Genomic DNA, 19,178 nt, shown 5'->3' with positions numbered 1-19,178 from the left:
CGTGTTAGACTAAGTGTAATTAATGAACACAATTACCCCAGATATTCGTATTCAAGTAATTCAAATTACTGCAGTGTGAAATGTACTGGACAAACCACTTGTTTCCCCGTTGACTGCACTTACACATTTCTAATTGTTGCTTCTAGGTATTTGTGCAAGCATTTGTGTGTATGTATTATATATATATACATACACACACCAATAAGCCATGCGGTTGTCATGGATTATTTGGGTAGCTGCGTGTTTGACATTAATGTGATTGGTTTCAGACTGATTGTTTGTAATTATGTCCAGGTGATTTTATCAATGCGACACACAGAGTGTCTGTTTTGCATCCCCTGGCCAGTGTGCAGAGTAAAACTCTCCAACATTTGCTCTCACCAAAGTATGACCTTCCCACACGCTTTACAGCACTGCATTACATGTGTAAAATAAGAATCATTTTAGTTGTGTAACAGTAATTCTACGCGGGATTTTCTCAAGAAAAAAAATGTATTAAAAAAAACTGTTACATTATGAGTACCTTTATCTTATTAGAAACTTAAATGGTTCGTGCCTGTTCGTGTAATTGGATCAGTCCCCCCTCATTTGTGCTGCAGTTCTCATTATCCTTGCTTACCACCATCTCGAACCCAGAGGCCACATGACGAGTGGACCTGAGAAAAAAAGCTTCTCTGTTTAATTCCACACTCGGAACAGAAAGAAAAAAAACCCCTACATCCTTGGTGTTATGAGCATTTGGGGTTTGTGCGAACAGAGAAAACCTCTGTTGATAGTGACATTTGAGCAAGTCACGCTCTTTTGAAGGGCAGATTTCTTCTTTGAATCGCAGTTCAGGCAGACGTCAGTCCTTTTCCCATGAACGTTGGAGATGATGGCGCCGACTGGAGTCAGGCTTCAGGGGGGCAATGTATGACATCAGGCATTATATATATGAAAGTTGGTCAAACTGTTTGCAGAGAGCATCAGCAGATACTGCATGCGGCAAGAACTTAGTTTGGACTGAGCTTCAGATAGCAGGGCACTTGCCCAGTGTTCGGGACAGGCTGACAGACAATTATCTGCATCTTCTCCTTCTCAGAATTCCTTTTGAATATACAGTACATCCTCAATTCCAATTCTGGACTTGAAAAGGAGACCATTTTTCCAGACAGTGATTTCTTCCAATATTTCATCTCCCGGCGTCTGTGTATTTTTTTTTAACAGGCAAGCCCATGGGGTTACAGTCTTGCAAGCCTTGCAACTCCTGCCTGCAGAGCAAAGAGGAATGCAGACCTGCTGGTTGCTGCTCGTGTGCGCGCAACGACTGGAGATATTGCTCTGACCGCTGCTGTGACATCTGCTGCCAGATGTGTGTGGACGTGTGCTCTGGCTTGTGTTCAGGAGACTGCAGCTACACCTTCTGCACTCTCTGCCTCAGCCTGGCAGAGAACTGCATCTCGCTTCTAACCACCCAGCATACTGAAACATAGGGTGCACAAAGTAAGTCTGTTGTTCAAAATGCATCCATTCCTATTTTTTTACCCGTAATGTTTTCTATGGTGGATCTAGAAAAGCATGTCTAGAGCAAATGTGACAAACGTGATCAAACTTAAAAGATGCACTAATGGGAGAATTCATAGCTACCCCAGGTACTGTAAATCTAAATGTAGCTATAAGGCATTTGTTTTGTTTTTTCTCCAGAGTGGTGACATAAGCAGTGGGATTTTAATTCCCGCTGGGTTCCGTGTTTAATCGAAGAGATTACTGCCAACTATAGCCGCACTGTAACTAAATGAGAAGATTTTTCATTTGAGCTATTTAATCCACACTGACCTCTAAACTTCCTGCCAAGCGCACTGTGGAATACATCCAGCCATTCGCATTGTTCACGTCCAAGTGCATTTCAGTGATAGCAGGGGCAAAGAGCTCTTTGATCCCAAGACATGCTGGCAATAACACAATGCCTTTAACGAGAAACAATAATCACCCTCTAACTTACAAGTATCAACATCATGCCTGTGTATGTAAATCAGCTTAATCCATTTTGAGCTGAACTGTTAGTGGTGGTAAATCAAACCACCAAACCAATCTGTTTTGGTGAAACCAGGACAATTTGTAACAATCTCCTGTAACATTGCCAAGACAGGATTCATGATCTCATTTGCATCATGTGCAAATTTATTTTTGCTCTCATGGTGCGCCCCCCAGAGGAATTTCTCTTTAAAAAAACAAGTAATGTACATCTCCTTATGTATTGGATGATCAGTATTGTGCTTGTTCAGCACCGTGGGGCCTTTAAAAACTGCAAGTGGTTTTTCTAAATGGAAAAAACTGTAAAAAAAAAAACTCCATTGCAGTAAAAGGAAGAGAGGCCTGAAGCATTTGGAGCACCTCAATCGATATGAGGAAAATTATTTTTTTTTTGGATGTATGTTTTCTTAAAATGAGATTGAGTATTTATGGCCTTGAAACTGTGATGTTAAATTGGTCTTAATTGCCGGGTCATTTAAGATATTTTTAGTCACAGGATCAGGCAGACAGAAGCCCATTCATACTCCAAGGTGAACTTTGATTAGCTGGGACGGTGTACTGTAAGATACAAGTAACAAGCGAGTGGTTAGCGGTAGACTTCAGAAGTTGGTGGGTTAGCATAACTGGGTTTGAGTTATACAGTGAAAGGAGGGAGAGAGTTTTTAGGTGAACATGGAAGCGTCTTGAAAGACAAAAACAGGACATGTTCTGAGTACATTAAGTGCCCTTGGGGAACGGACGTGTCATGAAATTGAGGTTCCACTGTGGAGATGGAGAACATGGGCTCAGAGAGAGCTGGTAAAAGTTTGGACCAGAACAATTGGAGAAGCAAAACAGACACCAGACAATTTCTGAATGTATTGGTCTCTGCAGTGTTTGCAGTAATTGAGAAAATACTTTCACAAGGAAAAAGTAATCATGTTGTGGTCTTAGAGATCCAGAGCGGGACCCACTGTTGTGTGTGAGGAAAGTAGACTTGCCATGTGACGGTAAGTATTTGTAAGTCTTAAACTCACCCATTGATTAAATTGTTGAAATAAGATTACAAATACTGCAATATAATATTCAACTACGTCATACAGACAATATGTACAAGACAACATTGAGAAGCATCCAGCATAGAAAAAAGTGATTTATTAATAAAGACAACCATACGGAACATGTAAAACGATACATACTTTTCATTAAACGGAATTAATAAAATTATTTACCACTCAAAGCGCTTCACAGAAAATTTGCATTCAGCCATTCACACACATTCATACAAAGATGCTGTTTACCACGCTTTTCTGTCACATTCATACACTGCTGGAAAAGCAGTCAGAGCCAATTTAGTGTTTAGTGTCTTGCCGAAGGACATATTGGCATGCAGACTAGGGGAAGTATACACACTGCGGCCATGAATCTTACAAAGTCGATTTTAAGGGATATTAGGGATTTCATTACTATGTTTCTATAAAGCTGCCGTCACACAGAAGGTATACTGTATGCCAATGTTGTATTGACACATAATGACTGGTTTTTACACCTTAGATAGAGGAATTCAAAGTAAAATTCAAAAACTGCCGGCATGAAATTCCAGCGAGTTAGTTTGACCAGCAACATAACCTCTACATAAAACACCGCCATTGAAATCCTCATACCTCTCCTATACATCAGATTGATTGACCAGTCGGAGAGTCTGCCTGCCCGGGCTTCTGTCTGATGAGGAGAAGGACGAGAAGCACAAGGACTTTGACAGCAAGTGTAAAAAAAAAAGAAGAGATTTTCTCAGAGCGGCAGAGTGAAGATTTGTAAGTTCAACATTTGTGAAATCTTTGTGTGAGTAAAAATCACATGTAGTCATGTATTACTTATATTTGATATTATACAAGTCAAATAATTTAAAAACCTCATATTATTTCCAGTGTATTTTAAGGAGCATTTTTATGTTTTCTATTTTCAGAACAGTGGTCCCCCCCTACAATTGGCTGAGGCTTATCATGGCTGAACAAAAGCTCTCTGCACGAACAGGCTTTCTTTCTCCTGAGTCACACCCATGTGATGGCAGAGTATATACCCTACTTATGACTCATGTCACCACCTCATTTATTGCGTGTGGATTCCCTTTGTATCTGGATGTTTGGATTACTTAAAGTACAACCACACTTCCCCTCCAAATAATTCAGTGCAGGACTCATAAACAGACCAGCCCAGCAAAAAGTGTTGCATTTTTTCCCATCTGGAAGATTAAACTGAAGTGTGGAAATGTCCTCACCGTGCCATACAAGCGGCACTTCAGACCACTTGTTAGGTCTCTGCAAGATTGCTTTGCACATTGAGGCAAACAAAAATATAATTTGGTTGCACATGGTGTACAATCTGAGATCTCTCTTTTCTTCTTTTTTTTTTCCGAGGGCGCCTGAGGACAAAAGGTGCTATTTGCTTCCACTGAATTATACCTTTTTTATTATCCTGCACAAAATTGCTAGTTTATGGAAATTTTAATGATTGAGTGGGCCATGTTCCAGCATCAAAAGAAGCTTAAAATAATAAGGTCTTACTGGGAAAATCTAACAACACGGAGCATGATGGGCTGCACTGTGTCCCCAACTGTACTCCTCTCTGCTGTTTACTCCTCCTCCCAGTCCCTGGGGACTCTGCAGTGCATTCGGTCCAACTCAAATTCATATCCCTCTCAAACTCAGCAGATACACCGTGCAGCCTAGTTTACTCCTTGAACTGACCTTATCCTCCTGAAAGTTTGTGTCTATATTTATCATATCTGCAGTAAATCCTGTGAGTCTTGTGTATTCTTCACTCACCTTGACTGAGAAATTGTCTCCCAGTGCACTTTCGTCGTATTTATTTCTCCTCCTATTCCCTTGAAATCTCCAGAGGATTAGAGGTTTGCAATCAAGTTTTGATTTAATATCAGGAGTTCAGTGGGAGCTCTAATGTGAATTGACATATTGCATTAGGATTAATAAATAGTATTGCTGCGGAAAAGCTGCCTCAAAGAATTGTGTGTTGTGAATGAGCTATATATCTTACAATGTATTTGTCCAATTTTGTTAACACTGGGTTCAGTCCTCTTTCTTGTACGTGTACAAATCATTGATACATCTATTTATATACATCATCTCAAGGGGCTTGTCTTGAAAGATGTGTTCATTCAAAACCAGCAGAATGGTAACAGTCATAGAAAGTCTGGGTGAAGCCCCAAATGACTGTGGATCTTGCTCAAAAAATGTGTGGTAGGAAGAACAAAATTTAAGATCTTGTGAGGGTTTTTTTTCCCCCTCCACATTTACTGTCTTTCATCCTCTTCCCTCTTTCTTATCTCTTCATGGTTGAGTGAGTTTCTCTCACCTCACTCCCTCTGTCTGTGTTCTCCTCTCATGAATTGCATGGCTTTTTACTGAATGTCTTCTGGTTTGGTGCGGAGAAAGGCATTGTGTGCTGCTGTCAGTCAACTAGATTACAGCTCCAGAGGATCCTTATTGCTCACCCTCCAAAAATAAGTAGATGGTTCCTCACTTCGCCGGCCAGATATACTGTATCTGAGGATGTCTGTTTTCTCCCCGTTCTGGGAGGCTGCGGTGCGGGAAAAAAATATCAACATGAGAGAATGGACTGAAAAGACAAAATCTGACTTTGACACAACAAACCTGCTATCAGTGAATCCTTGTGCACTTTGTAACTCTACAGATGCAAATATCATCTGATTTTATTTCCACATTTAAAAAGAAAAGTAAAAAAAAAATGCACTTCATAATTTCTGGGGTAATGTGAAGGAGAATTGCCTAAAAACCCCTCCAGGGGCTTGAAAGGTGACATTCCCCATTCTCCAGGGCACCACCTCACCTGGTACCCTCCCTCTCCATTACAATATGAAGTAAGTGTTGGCTTTAAAAATAACAAAATTGTGGTTCCAATCTCTGCTGTGAGAGAATAGAGGTGGTTGGTGTATGGTGCTTCTCTTTTTGCCCTCCTGCTGTGTTTACGTTTTTGACATTCTGGAGACGTGCAGGTGAGACCTGCTGAAGATGGGCAGGGAGAGTTAGGAGGGCTGCAGTTTGAGAAGGTGGTGGGCAATGAGGTTGGGGTTTTTTGGGGGGGGGGGGGAATTGGATTTTATTTTTGTCCATTTTGAGAACCTCCATCTTATCCTGCAACCCAGTCCCTCCCACTCAATTTCCATCTCACTGTGTGAAAATTGGAGTGATATAAAGATGTGAGCTGGAGACGACAGGCAGAGATGGTAAAAAGGAGGGAATGGCAAAAGATGCACACGGTGAGATATATCGGGGTGAGAGTGAGATGGAGGGTGGACAAGGTGGTAGCACACCGATTTCAGCATTTTAAGTGCACAGCAGCAAATGTCCTGACTAGATTGTGATAGCTTTTACTCATGTGGCAAACCAAACTATGCAGCTATCACACTACACTAAATTATTAACTTTAAACCGTTTTCTTCTAGTGGCAAAATACACACTACTGCAAAAAACAAATAAATATGAAACCAGTCGTTTATGAGAATGGTTTACAAAAGGATACTTAAATCAATTAAATTGTAATTTGTAATAATAAAGCTTGGAAAATCAATCAAAACTCCCATTTTCCTCTCAGGTGGACAGACTGTGACACTCACACAAACAGTGAAAGAGACATTTCTCATTTTGGAGGCATTACACGTCGTGATTTGATAACAGGGTGGTCAAATCCTCTTTTGTAGAGGCCACAGAACACATTTAACAGATTCACCAGCATGCATGAAAAAGGGGAGAAAATCATTAGTTGAAAGTAAAGAGAGAAATCAATGAATAGAAAAGGCCTTAATAGTGTGTGGGGGGGCAGCGGTTTGTGTTCAGTTGGTTTGCATTCATAATGTACAGGTTGACAGCCCATTAGACGGCGTTAAAAGGAAACAAGTTTCGGGGCCTTCCTCCAAAGCCATTAGCCGCTGGGGTCAGCCTGAAGACAAACTGGTAATTGACTAATAGATTCGGGTAAATTGCAGGTAAATTGTTGGTCCCTGGGATTACAGGTGTATAATAGCAATGAGAGTGCTGCAATGAGCCCAGCAATTAGGCAGCTCCTATTACGCCCAGCTCCATAAACACGTCCTCCCAGTTCAAATGCGAACACCGCAGTAATGGAGAATTATTGTATCGAATTCTGCGTTGTTGTACTTGGAAGATACCAAGAGACTAGAAAGATGTTGATGGAAGAAAAAAAAACAGAGATATGGCTTCATGAATGATTTGTAAGAGAGCAAACTTTTTAGTTCTGCATGAATTAAGGGGTTTGTCCAGTTAGACATGGAAGTCCACTGAATACTAACAACACCTCAGGAGCCAACTGCCAGTCACACAAATGGATACTTACAGCTGTGAGGTTGATGCTTCCTTGGGTTGTGTGTGTGTGTGTGTGTGTGTGTGTGTGTGTGAGTGTGCACCTCTGCCTCTAGCCGATGAGCTGTTGAAGCGAGGATTTATAAAAATGCTTGACCAAGATGTGAAGTACTATTTTTTGATCGAATGTCAGTGATCAAGTGTCCATTAATCTAGAAGTGCAGCATCACGGTTTGGTAACATTCTCAATGTCAATGCTTGTTTGCACAAATCTCTATCTATGGCTGGGTAGAAGAGTATAGAAAATTAAATTGACCATATTGTTTATCTGAAAAAAGAAATATATATATGTCAATAAATGAAGTAGTCAACAAAAGCTCTTACGTCAACAAACCTTCCACATAACAACAGATATAGTGCTGTGTTTATTGTTATTGGTGATCGAATAGCAACTTGTGGTGATTGTGTTTTAGTTGAAATACAGGCGCTGTCTCTCATTCCCTGCATGCCAATTAGTATGCTGAACACATCCGCAGAACGCACCAGTCATGTTTCAAAGACTAAGTGAATTCCAGGCTTGGTGCCACAGCACTGATTAGGAACTTGATCTCACAATAACATGCAGGCTTGAATTTGATCAAGGCAAGGGAGCCCAGGCAGCAGCTAAACAATTACCACGGGGAAATTCGATCTGCTCGTAAGCAGCATGGTTGGCACTCCGCGCCACCCCAAAGCCCAACCCCATTCTGACGTAGGGTAAATAAACAAACCCTCCTGGTAAAACATGGCGGAGCAGACTGTTGTTGGGGAAGAGGAGGAAGAGGAGGAAGAGGAGGAGGAGGAAGTACAGTGCATGTGGACACAGACCCCTCGCCCTGCAGGTATGACTTTCGACAGTGGAAGAGACCTGTTTCTCAGTTACAGTGATGAACGACTATGCCTACCCTCTGATAATTGCTCACTCAGGGGCAGAGAGAGGTCCATTAATCAAAATGAGCTGAGGTACTGCAGGACTCCTCCACCTATGGCAGACCCCAGCATGCCTCAATAACCCCGGGGCAGACCCGGAGGCATCGGCTTCAAAGGAACCTGGCCGGTCAGGAGACTGTCATTTTGCAGTGACAGCCAGCGCCTCTGCCTGCAATCTGACCGGCTGAACAGAGCAGGCATGGGTGGAAGAGAGGAGGATTCTCCATTAAGTGACTGCCAAATGGAATAGCCTTTCATCCTAAACTTTAAGCAATCTGCTCTATGCACCTATGGGACTGTCACACAGACTTTGCTGACATTTCTGAGAGGGAGGGAGGGGTTGATAGAGAGAGAGAGAGAGAGGGGGAAGAATAAATGTGAGACAAAGACATAAAGAAGAGAGGGCGAGCAGCCCATGACAAATTTAGGAAATGGAGTGAGAGTAAAGGTCTGCAATTAATTCTTGCAATAATGCATCAGTTAGTGCGTCTGTTTGTGGGTCTATGGCAAAGTGTTTATTTTAAACAAAGGAGCAGATGCAGTCAGATCACTTTGTCTCAGCAGTCAAATCCATTAGCTCAAGGTAATGTAATATCGGATGCGCTGAATATTGTTAGGAGACGATTCCGCACCGTCTGTCAGATTGATGGGAAATCCCAATCAAGGTCGCAGTCTCATCTGTTCTGGCGAGTTCGCAGTTAAGTTTCTGCTGCACAGTGAAAGGAGGAATCCAAACGCACAGACACATAGTGGAGCTTTAGTATTTATGATTAAATTTACTTATGATCTGCTTTCATCTACAGTACAAAGTATGGGCTGTCAATGCTGCAGTACATATTTTGATTTATATTCAGTTTTCCTTTTGCCTTTATTCTACTTTATTCCATTTCAATGCCAAACAAGTTATTCAAATGTCTCTTTAGGTGGGTTGGTTATTATAGAACCAGCTCAATGAAGGGTGATGTCTCGTGTAACAACTGAATTGAAAATTACCCCATCACTCCTTCCCTCTTATCATTGGACCATAAATATATCTGTTCCTCTTGGAATGTTCTTTTATTTTATTAGCCTTTTCATTTCAGTACACAAACTGTGCATTGCATTTGCATTTCTGATTCTGAACGTTGACACTTTCAAGGAGTTCACGACTGACAACAGTTCAGGAAAACTTTGTACTCTAGTACATTTATATCTAATCAATGGACCTTTGCAATATACAGAGAGACTGTAACCCAAGCACCAATCTAGACCTTGGATTGTATGCTGGCCGATGTTGAAAATGTTATAACTGTGAGATAATCATTTCAAATGCAAGAGCTCAGTGGATGTAGCAAAAATAATATAACATCTCATCTCAAAATTATAATTAATGTCATTAAGCTCAAGATAATGAGGGTAAATTGCCTTTTTAATGAATATTAAGTTCACTGATATGAGTAAGATTCATTTCGACCCTGTTCATGGATACGCTCATGTCTGTGAGGCCATACACACTAAAATAATTACTTTCCATAAAAACAAACAAATTCTTAGCAAAAACATTGAATAAAAAGTATAGAAATAGATTTTTTTGCAAATTGATCTTACATAGATGTGGTCAGTTATTATTTCACCGTTTGCATGAGCATTATCTAACATGGCTGTTCTGCATCAACTAAGTTGATTTTTTATTTTTTTCTAGTGATTTCTTTTCTTTTTTTTCTTTGGTTGAACATCTATCTGTGGTGTGAGATCGATCGCTCCTTCACCTTAAAAGCAGCTCCCACCGTTCCTCAGTGCCCAATTTCACCATTCATGTCAGTGAAAGTCAGATTTTATTTTCCTTTCCAGTTGAAGGTGGGCACACTGGTCCGGGGCCTTCTCCTTTTTTTCTTCCCCTGAGTGAGTGGAAGCCAATGTTTTTAGATAGGTCTGCATGAGTTCACATCACACAGCTGGTTATTAAATGAAAATCAGTTCCTCCCATCTCATGCGCACACACACAATAAACTACCTCTACTGTCCCTTGCCAATCTGCAGGCAACCCACCTATTTCATGGTCCAGTTTATGTGCTATGTGTGTCACTCCTGTCCTACTGCTGTGTATACCACATTTAATGAGAGGCAGGAGAGGGAGCCTTGGCGTCAGGGACTCACATAGGAGCCCACACATTTGTCCTTACATTATATAGGCTACAGTGGTTTATTTCTATATTATCTCTGCCCAAGCAAGGTATTGGATTGGATACCAGCAGGGCAATTGAGACCTACAGTGTAAATGAGCAGTAATGGGCACTGCGTTGAACACTGACGGATCTACATGCTGCTGACGCCACTGCCATGGAGACGGATATTGTCCGCACTTCTGCTTTCATGAGAAACTTTCATTAACCAACTGTGCTCCCGGTCCATTCCGTAATAAACACAACTGTAGAGATGGAAGACCTGTGCTCTCAGTCAGGGCACAGCTCATCTTCCAGGTAGTTGCATGAATTAATAGCAGAGCGGGAGCCCAAAGTGCCCCCACGCTCCTCACTCAGTGTGGAGAACTGCACCAGGCTGACAGCACTCCAGGTTGTAACCGTCTCCCGCAGACGACGTCGTCTGCACCAGACATGTCCATCCAGCCAATTCGGTTCTTTTTAGTTAGTACATGAGGCATCAACTTAAGCTCTCAAGTAGGAATTAAATCATCTTGTCCACATCTTATTAAGCCCTTTTTTTTTTTGAGAAGGGAATATTATCCTTTTATTTTTCCTTTTTTAATTTTGCTTTTTACATTGACACATTGATTACACCTTCCGGGAAAATACAGCTCTGTGAGACACTCTGTCTGATGCTGTGTGGGAGTGAAGGATAATTTAGTGATTGACCTTTTAGTGTTGTATGCCAGACACGCCATTTGTGCCTCTCTGTCAGACAGCACTGCCTCGACCGCATGTACAGGCTGAACCTGAGAATTTTTGAAAAGTGATGGTGTGTCCCGGATGAAAACAAAATCTTCAGTGTATACTTATCTTTCTACCTTCTGTCATTCGCCGAACACGCCGCAGTGGAGACGTGTTCCGCACAACAGTGTTATTTAAAACTAATGTAGACCCAGCCGGCTCAACTGCTGTAATAAAGTACTCGGAGAAACTTTCTGATAAGCCTCCTCTGTGCTGTGCAAAGACAAACGGTTCTGGTTAACAAAATGCACCAACGACAATAGTGACGATGGGAATCCATTAGATAACATTCCCTGGTAGTCTTTTATGGGTGTTGTTGCATTTTTTGTTAGATTTTCTAGAAACTGGAATTTTCTTTTAAGCCTGTGTGAGACAATAGTTTGTCTAAATTAGTTTTCCTGTGTAAGGAAATGACCATAATATAGTTTATTTAAAAAAATATACGCATTACTGATAGGTAAAATGACACAAAGGAAATAATTTTAAAAAAATCTGCAGTACATAATAAAGGTGAGGCAATGTCATGTGTGCAGACAGCATCTGTGCCTCAGTGAGGAGAGCAGAATGGTTATCATAACAAGCTCCTCTCATTTGCCACTGGCCGTGGATCTGTTCTCTGCAGCTGTGGGTACAGGCACAACACACAGACATGCACATTCACACGCGCACACACATAAACAAGAAAAATTGATTACCACCTCTTCCTGATTGCAGCCCCTCTGTCTTCTAAATCTAAATTGCAACTCAGGCCACAAAAGCAGCCAATGTAGCTGAAGCACACACAATCAATCTCTCCCACTCTGCGGCTCCTTCACTGCCAAATAAAAAAAGTACAACCTTTGGTTGGACACCGCTGTCGGTATCCCATGACCTTGCACACAAAGGGTGGAGACGTTCAGTTCTAATGTCCGGGGCTGATGGATTTGTTTGAAATGATGTTAACTATATCTTGACTATGGAGACTTGAAATTACAGCTTTAGTTACTGTGTGGCACTTCTTTCATTTCCCAAACTGTGCCTTCATATATTCCCCCCACATCCTAGAAACAATTGGACATTTATTCCAGCAGGAACCCTATCTGTCTAGTTACCCACTGACTCTACACTCCATTGATTTGCATTCTTAGCTATTCAAATAACACAATGCATTGCATTTTAAACACTGACAAAACTACTTGAAATTCAGTGATTAAGCTCAATGAAGTATATCAGCAGTTTTCAGAGTAGATACCTACTATGGAATACTTTAGTTCCAGGCCCCACGCCTGCGGAACTGATTCACCGCCACTCGATTCATTACCTTTATCAGCCACTGTCCTCACTCAGCAGCTTCCCTTTCTCTCTGCATTCTCTGAACTGGGTCCACAGTATTGTCACATGTATCACATCCATGTATTTAATGTGTCCTTATCCATCACTCAGACAAGGCACTGAATATAAGAATGCAACTCAGACCTTGTCCTTTCCAGGACCCATTATGTGTATTGCTTTTGAGCTATTCAGAAAGCATCACCCTAACATGTACCACTGAAATACTCTCAATTGTACCCTTGTTTAGCATCATTGTACGTAGGAGCACAATTCGGCACAAACCTTTGGAAACCTTGCCAGCCCAATGATTTTGCCAGTCCTTAAATATCAGTGTTAGTATCATTTGACAGTAAGAGGATATTGAGATCTGCGATTGCCCTCTCCAGCCTCGCATGCAGTTGGCTCAGTTCCTTCTCGGAGAAGGACTCATCACCAGCGTCAACAAGGAAAGTGCTACATGCAGTTCTACCAGGAATGTCATAGTACTTCCTCCATTTGAGTGGTGATTCAGACCCACCCATATGCGCACTAATCTGTTTAACACCTCAGCAAGTTGCGCAGAGAATGTTTATATGAACCACACACACACACGTAGTCTTAGCATATAATGCCTCCCATACACTAGACGACTTTGAGAGGACACTGAAAAGACTTCAGTCTGACGCCCTCTCACATTTAAAGACAATGTATCATTAGTCACAGAGTTTTTAGTTGCAGTCTAGAATTTTGCAAAGACTGGGCACCTTGCAGGGTCACTATTTAAAAGACTGCAACTAAATTCCTTTTTAGATTACTTCTTGAGATGACGGGAGCGTCCTCAACTCGAGCAAAAGCCTATCATGATTTTTGTCTGTCTACGAAAGTGAAATCGCTTGAAAGTCGTTAGGTGTAAGGCCGGTGTAAGATGCAAAACTGATAGTTGCCATATATGTGAGAATCCGTCAATGTCACCTGAAGGCATTTGGGGTATCACTTAACAATATAGCACACAAACTCAGCAGCAGCAAACTAATGAGTAGGGTGCCATGTGTAATCAGTTAAGATGGATATAACACTACAACCCAGTAGATATGAAGCACCAGACTAAGGAGCAAATCAGATATGCAGCAGATAATCATCAACTTAAGAATATTTCAACTCACAAAAAGAAAATCATAGCCTGGAGCAGACGATCTCTATCTACGAAATGCTACAGAGCATTGATAAGCAGCTGATGACCATCGGTTCACAGGCTGATCGGTCCGAGGGTAGCAGCAGAACAAGCTGCAGGACAGAGGCTAAGCAGGTAAGATGGAATTATGATATGACGGGAGAGTAAAGTAAGATGTCACACATTGCTTTGAATTGACACATTTCTCTTAATGCTTAGGTGAATATGAATATCGTGTGGAGAAAAAGGTCCAGTAGTGACAAAAGCCATTTTGAATAAAAGCCAATATTGGATGAAAAGTGGGGAGTACGTGAGAAGACAGACATTCCTAAAGGGAAATATACAATCTAACCATCATATGCAATTTAATCATCAATAAAACCACGTGACAGCAGGATTCATATTTCACTGCCATATGAATCAACAACGTAAAAGTATTAAAATACACATATCAAACAACAACCGAGAGAAACATATACTTAGCAAGTACAACAAATTAATTCACAATTAATAACCTGTCACTCAGAAATCAGCGGCAAACAGAGTCCAAGGTCTCACCACATGCACGTCTGCAGAATATCAGCCCAAAGCCTTGGCTCTTGGCAGAATACAGACTGTAGCTTCATTGAAATCACAAACACGGTGTCCACTTCAGGCTATAAGTGTGTTCGAGAGCAACGGCTTACACAATGACCGGGCCGTGCTGCAGCAGCAGGGAGTGTGGCAAAAAACACAAACATGTCCCCTGCACAATCAGACTATGCAGAAATGCTAAATGGGTAGCAGTAACCGTGTCAGCAAGTGTTTCCAACAGAGTTGCAAACGAGCAGAAATACAGTCCAGGTAGAAGAGTTTAGAATCAGCCTCAGAATCCATATTATTAGGCATTGGTGTTTACACATTCAAGGGCCCAGGCTGCAGTCCTCTATAGCTTTTAGTATGCTAACACACAGTGCAGAGGATAAATACAGACATAGAGCTCGGCTGAGATATCAAGCTCTAGAAATAAGCTGGCCGACAGCTGTCAGTTAAAGCAGAAGAAAAGTTAAATTCAATTCAATTCAATTTTATTTGTTTAGCGCCATATCACAAAATACATTGTCTCAGGGCACTTTACATAGTGAGGTCAATATTACAATATTACAGGGAAAACCCAACAAATCTCACAATGAGCAAAGCACTTGGCGACGGTGGAGAGAAAAAACTCCCTTTTAACAGGAAGAAATCTCTGACAGAACCGGACTCAGTTGCGGGCGGTCATCTGTCTCGCCCTGGTTGGGGGGAGGAGAGAAATTGGGAAGAGAGGAGAGGTGGGCAGAAAGAGGGTGGGAGGAGAGACAGTAGGAGAGAAGAGAGAGAGAGAGGACAGTTGTACAACCGCCGAAAAGTATTTTCATTGATAAGATTTTCAAACGAGTGTACAACAGTTAGCCTGTTTGCTGTTAATATAGCATACCATGGGTGAGAGTAGCACTGCTGACTGAATGAAGCTCCACTTTATTTCTGATTTAAAGAGGCAACAGACAACTTTCATGGTCAATATAGTAAAGTCGCTGCAGTAGCAAGACGCCGGTAAGGATGTCAACACCACTTTGGAAATGACAGAGTAAAAGAAATTAATATGTACACTGAAGCAATTACTTAGTTTGCATCATGGCTAACCCAATAGAGCAGCCTGGTTACTGTCCAAAGCAGAAAACTGTACAAAAAAAAAAAAGAAGAAAGATCCCAATATGACCAAATAACTCAGCTAAAAGTCTGGTAGTATACGGGCATTTATTTTCCAATCCGTGCATGTAAACTTGCCGTGGACATGCCGTGAGAACTATGCAAAAAGAGAAAAAACACAATAAATTACAAAATGAGTCAGATTCAACATCACAGCATTCTCACAGAGAATAATAATTAACAAAGATCAGTCTCCAAACTCCATGAATACAGCGTCTGATACTAAGCAGGCGTTCTCTGCCGGAATCCAACAGGTGCTCTGCCACTCGTGTCTGCAAAGTGTGCTACAACGTAAACAACCCTGACCCCACAATTATTACCATCAGCAACCATTTGGAATGATTGGATTTGCTCCAAAGGCTACCAAAAAAATAGACTTAGACTGTATCATATGGTCGACTTTGCACTGCTGTAAGTCCGTAATTGGATACATTGCAGACAAAGAAGACAAAGCCATTTTCCTGCAGGAGGAAAAAAGGACAAATGTGCCAATGCCATTTTATTTATTTATTTATTCATTAATTTTTTCCTCACAAAGAATCATTACGGCATCAAATAGTCCTTATAGCACGGGGCAGCTGTATAAAACAATAGCATAATCCTGACATCATAGCTGCTGTCTCACATAGCACTGTTGTCAGATTTTTTTTATTTTAAATGTGTAACCACCACACACAGAGTTGAAAATACCAAACAAGAGTAGAAGAAACAGACAACCAGTAAGTCATTGGATTAATAGATCTTGGGAGCAGAGGAATGAATGCTTTGCGTTCTAAAGGTTTCATCTCAGCTCCAAGCATTTGCAGACTGAACAGGACAAAAAAAAATAAAGGGGCTGAGGTTCGGAGCAGTCTTCTTGTCAGAAAGAATTCGAAAAACCTTTGCTTGCTGTTCAGTTTGCGATCGAACAGCAACAAAAAGTGTACGTGTTTTGACCGTCAGAGCATGACAACAAGACCTGTTCTTGTTAAAGAATCTGATTGACCGCTGTTATCCCACTGATGAATTCACCTCATGTCTTTTCTTTTCTTAAGATCTGAGGTGCAGATAGTAGAGCAGTGTTTACATTCGGCATCACTACAGCACCTCCACGTACAGAGCAGGCTAAGCTCAAGTTGTTTTACTATTTGCGGTTAGCTTTTAGGTATTTAAAAGAACGCAGTCCAATTTGAACAATAAAATCTATTTATGACCTCTTAAGAATCGTAAGGTGAGAAATTAAAATTAATCAATGTTTTGAAATGAGGACACTGTTTAGGAAATGTGTTCCATGGACTCTGTTCTACTTAATTTACTGTGCAGACAGAGACAGATTGTTCTCTCGTTATTCCCCCTGCCTCTATTTATTTACTTACTTTCAGGTCACCTGCAGTGCTTTTTGGCGTTTCATATTTTGTCTCCATTCCATCACTGATTAAATGAAATGTTAAGCAACTTTTCATTCATTTACCGCAGAAATGTCCTGCATGAAACATTAACGAGGAAGACAACATGTAACATGTGGCTACAGCATCGTTGGGACCCAGGGTATTTCAAAGTGGCAATATTGCCACTTTGAAATACATGATTGCTGCATTGATATTACACTTTAATACAATCTCAGGAGCCACTAAGCAGCCCAGTTTGATTGGATAATACTGGCACATTGAGCTCTCGGGCATAAATCTTCATTCATATGTATAAATCACTCAAAATAGAGTGAGGGGATTTGAGTCACAAATCCGAAAAAAGCAAAAACCATGAAAGAGGAAAAGTCCACTACAACACATATCCACATTTGACTGAGCAGCAACTGTTACGGCTCGGAAGGAGCTCGGTTGTATAGAAAGCAGGAGATATGGGACACGGGGCTCTTCAAAACACTTTTAAATGAACCAATCATCCCTATGATTGTGATGGAGACAGTCAATCAGGAGGTAAATCCAACGCTTGTTGAGGACACTTGAGCATATGATGAGGAGGAAGCAACAACTATGTATCTCTAAGGAGTGTGGGTTTTTTGGGCATCTCATACATTTCTTATTCTACACATTCAGTTTCACGGGTGGTTTTATGGGGGGGTGGGGGCAGGTTTATAGGAAAGTCCAAATGGACTGTAATTCAAGTAAAGGGTGTGACATTATTCTCAAGGTAGTTCCAGTCAGCTCTGGGTGAACTGTTTTGCACCACAGAAGTCAAGGTTGGAATATCACCTGCTCCTAAAGGAGTATTATGGCCGATGGCATGAAATTCAGCAGTTTTTTTATGTGCTGTACAACATTTCATATGGAATACTACTGACCTTGAGACTTGTCACTCACTAGATGACTTTATTTCCTCACCATCTACTTTTGAAGTGCACTGTTCGGGTCCAAGTTATGCAACTTCAAAGTCTTCTTTGATATGTATTTCCTGTAACATCAGGGCCCAAATGACTGACCCCGGAGATCCCTTCAGATGAAAAGCCCCAGAGAGCAGTGGGTCTGATCTAGAAGCCACAGTTCATTACGATTAGATCTCACTTTATGGACAGTATTATGCACAAAGGAGCTTGTGTACGCCGATGGGTTGAGATTTTCTTCTTCACAGATGCACAAACCCGAGGACGCAGCTGGACAATGTAGAAGCGGGAGGTTCTCAGCCCAGCAGCAAAGAGCTGGGCTGCCCCCTAATGGTTCAGCTTCATTGTCTGTTTATGGAAGGGCTGTATGGAAATGTTAACCATTTCCCAACTGCATTTTAAGCTGCACAGTGTATACTGCATATATACAGTGAAACCTGTACATGAACCAAACCACAGCGGTTTGGTTAGAATATTTTAGATTTACAAAAATACAAAATGAATCTTATATATGTAGATTTAATTCAAACGCAAAATATGAACAAGAATTTGGACCTCAGTGCTCATTGTGCCCCAACTATATGCTGCATTTCCTCAGAGTTCAATTAAGTTCACAGTGGCATCAATGGGATTTGTTGCTGTGACAGTTTTTGTCCGCATCTAGATGACAAGAATAAATTAACTGCAGGCAGGGAGGCTTGGTACATGTAGTATATATTAGAGAGACACAAACAGAGGTGCTTTTATTCATTTCTTCCCTCAAACGTTGGTCGCTCAGTTCGACCAGTGAGTGATTGGCACTGCAATCACCAGAGACTTCCCCAGCACAAAATCCAGCTGTTTGTAGATGCGGAGCACAGCCAAGAATTCATATTCATACGGTGCATTTCAAGTGTCACCTAGTCAGAGTATTCAGACACAGAGCACACTTCTCTAGGCACTCTGGCCAAGGTGGAGGTGCATCAAAGAATCCAAATAATTACAGCAGTGCCCATGTGATATCACGATGGTAAAGCTCGCAAGCAAACCGGTCTGTACCGCATGTAGATAAAACGACTCCTCCCCGGGGGAAAAATGCATATGACATATTTTCATCTTCCCCTTTTATCTGCCGATGGAGCCTTTTTCGACCAATGGACTTTTACTTCTTATTTTCTTATTTGGTTGCCTTTTTATATTACTGATAAATCTTATTCCTATTCTGTCTGTAACTGTACGTTAAATCTGCTTTCTCGAGTCTCCACAGTAAATAAGACTGGAAATCTCGCCGCGTTTAAACAAAAGATAGTAGTCGTTTAAAGATGTAATGTGGCAGTTCAGAAGGCATCAGACCTTTTTTTTTCTGTCTAACCGACACAGATAGACACAGATAGACATTCAGTACCAGTGTGAGTCTGATGTCATGTGACTACAGAGAAGCTGGT

At 41.3% G+C, this 19,178-nt stretch overlaps 1 long non-coding RNA gene across 1 annotated transcript in view; it reads left to right on the top strand.

Annotated features, from left to right (window-relative positions):
* The window catches only part of LOC118288390, a 49,190-nt gene extending 44,498 nt beyond the window's left edge, over window positions 1–4,692 (top strand). Inside the window, exons 3-5 of the long non-coding RNA XR_004785865.2 lie at window positions 1,207–1,482; window positions 3,673–3,806; window positions 3,959–4,692. This is a non-coding gene — a long non-coding RNA (uncharacterized LOC118288390). The remainder of the gene's footprint in view (window positions 1–1,206; window positions 1,483–3,672; window positions 3,807–3,958) is intronic.
* Window positions 4,693–19,178: the final 14,486 nt, after the last annotated feature.

Source organism: Scophthalmus maximus, chromosome 17, assembly GCF_022379125.1.
Source record: "Scophthalmus maximus strain ysfricsl-2021 chromosome 17, ASM2237912v1, whole genome shotgun sequence".
Classification (NCBI taxonomy): Eukaryota; Metazoa; Chordata; class Actinopteri; order Pleuronectiformes; family Scophthalmidae; genus Scophthalmus; species Scophthalmus maximus.
Note: the sequence above shows the minus strand (reverse complement) of the source record. Positions and strands in the feature narration are given on the sequence as shown.